At 47.4% G+C, this 2500-nt stretch overlaps 1 pseudogene; it reads left to right on the top strand.

Moving 5' to 3' along the window:
* Positions 1 to 2500, top strand: part of LOC123688207 — an 8829-nt pseudogene that overhangs the window by 2900 nt on the left and 3429 nt on the right.

Below are 2500 nucleotides of genomic sequence, written 5' to 3'. Positions count from 1 at the left end.
TTTTCCATTTATTCGTCGAAAACATCGCATTTTGTTTCTTGTTAACGCAGTGTGAATTCATAAAAACCCCGAACAAAACATCGCCGATCTGCGTTTTTCATTGTTTCCTTGTTACCGGGATGGAAAATAATGAATGCATTCTAATGTGAATCATTGTCGTAGAATGCATGTTCTAAAAAGGGTACGAGTTTTTCCGGCCCCCCCTGTATCGGCGCTCAGCTGCCTTTCCATCCCCAGGATTGATGGATTTGAAGAGATAAGGCCTTTTGTCCATCCAGAAATTACAACCCCTGCAGCAGTATCCACCTAAGGCCGTTCAACTGCAGGAAATCCATTTCACGCTACCAGGAGCACAGGAGGTATAAGAGGTTCGTCTGATTTCTCCGCCCAAGTATGAACATCTTTAGCCTGGAAATTACCAACGCATAACTATACGGAGAGCTTTTGCGGAATGCGAGGTGAGCTTTTGCAACTAAAAGCTCCCAGAGCTTTGGTCGCTATTCGAACTGAGCTTTTAAAGCTCAAAGCTCCTCGGAGCTTTTTGCTCCCCAAAATAGGTTGACCTATTACACTAGGGAAGCTTTCAAACCATTTCCACCCTATCGCCTATTACACAGTAGAGGAGCTTTTACGACGAGGTATTTCGTCGCCAGGAGACTTGGACGACGGATCAAGACGGGAAGCCCGAAAAACCGGCGATATCAATGCTACATTAAGCGAATAACTTACCTAAATTTCAACTTTGGTGATTATTCAGGATTTTTAACCGCACCCACACCACAGACTGCCCCTTAACACACGAGCAATATGCAGGGTGAGCGTGATTCCAATTCTATATCCCGATCGGTATGAATACTTGCCCCTAAGGCGATTTTTTTCTTTCAAACGCTTTCCTGGAAGTTGCAGAATGGCGAAAGAGCAGGTATTAATCATAGTACTTACCATGGTTGCAGAATGGTGGAGGCAGTGGTCAACTTCCTTCTTCGACTGAAATGGTTGATTTTTCCTGGATTATTGGGACTATTGGTCGGGAAAGGGGAAACTGCATTGCTGGCGCCCGTGCATTGACGGCGCGTGGGACCACCACGACGTCTTTTTATTACATATTTCGAGAAGAGAAGGTGTTCTGGACACATTTTCAGTTGTTGCATTTTTGATTTTTATTTTATTGTCGAGGCGAGAAAAATTTTATTCCGTCTGGCAGCAACAGCTACAACATGCCATTCCCGTGTGTCTGCGGAAAGTCATATGCTACGCAACGGAATTTAGCAGACCATCAGCGACGCTTCTGTAGGGGACCTCCCACTGGATTGGAGGGACAATGCCCAGAATGCCAGAGTGTCTATGTCTCATATCAGGCAATGCGCTCTCATATGCGTCAGGCGCACCCTGACCAGTATAATGCCGACTTAGCGGCAGAAGTGGGGTCGAGAGATAGAGTAAGAGGGTGGACAACTGGTGAGCTGGAGGAGATGGCTCGGCTGGAGCTGGACTACAACGGCACGGCAGTTCTGGACTATCTTGCCCAGAACTTAAACAGACCTCGTGAGGGTGTTAAAAAGAAGCGGTACACCAGCGAATACACGGAGACTTTACGGAACCTTAGGGATAGGCGTGCGGAGGTAGACATCTTAAATCTGGCGCCTGCTGACGAAGATCTTGAGCATTCGGATGAGGATGGTGATGGGTTGGACGGTGCGTCGACTGCGGTGGCTGAGAATATTGCCCCTGACACAATTCCTGAGAATGTTGAAGAACCGGATCTCACAGACCCGGTACTACAGCACATACTATCGCTGTGCTACAGCTCAGAAGATCGAGAGCTGATTTCGGTGTGCCAGGTCGTTTGTACAAGAGCGGAAGGATTCCAACAAGCCTTCGACTCATGGGTTGAAAACACCTGCAGATCATATGGACGCACTCCAAAATATGGTCCAAAGAACCAGCCAAGAAAGCCGGAGAGAACGGCCGGCCGGAGGAGGTATAGAGCGCAACTATACCAGTATATGCAGCGTAAGTTTTCCTCCAACCCCAAACAGTTGGCCAACGAGCTAATTGATGGAATGGAACCCTCAAGCAGCATTACCCATCCTGATGCTGCCACAATTGAGGAGCATTACAAGAAGATCTTCTCTGAGGAGTCACCCACTGATGAGAATCCAGTGTATGACTTTCTCCCATCCGAGTGCAGGGTTTATTCTCCGATTACCAACGCTGAGCTTCTTGAATCGGTTCAAAAAATGGGCAAAACAACTGGAGGCCCAGATGGCATCGACTCGATCAGATTGGCTAGGATCCCGATCGAAAAGCTGGAAGTTATGGCCAACCTAATGATATTGGCGAAATACGTTCCCTCTCCACTGCGGAAGAGCCGTACTATTCTAATCCCGAAGACCAAGGAAAATTTGGAGCAGGTTGGCAACTGGAGGCCGATCACTATCTCCTCAATCCTATTGAGGCTGGTCAACAAAATTATCGCCAAAAGATTATCCAAGAACAT

The sequence above is a fragment of the Harmonia axyridis genome, chromosome X (assembly GCF_914767665.1).
Source record: "Harmonia axyridis chromosome X, icHarAxyr1.1, whole genome shotgun sequence".
Classification (NCBI taxonomy): Eukaryota; Metazoa; Arthropoda; class Insecta; order Coleoptera; family Coccinellidae; genus Harmonia; species Harmonia axyridis.
This window is presented reverse-complemented; position numbering and strand designations above follow the sequence as displayed.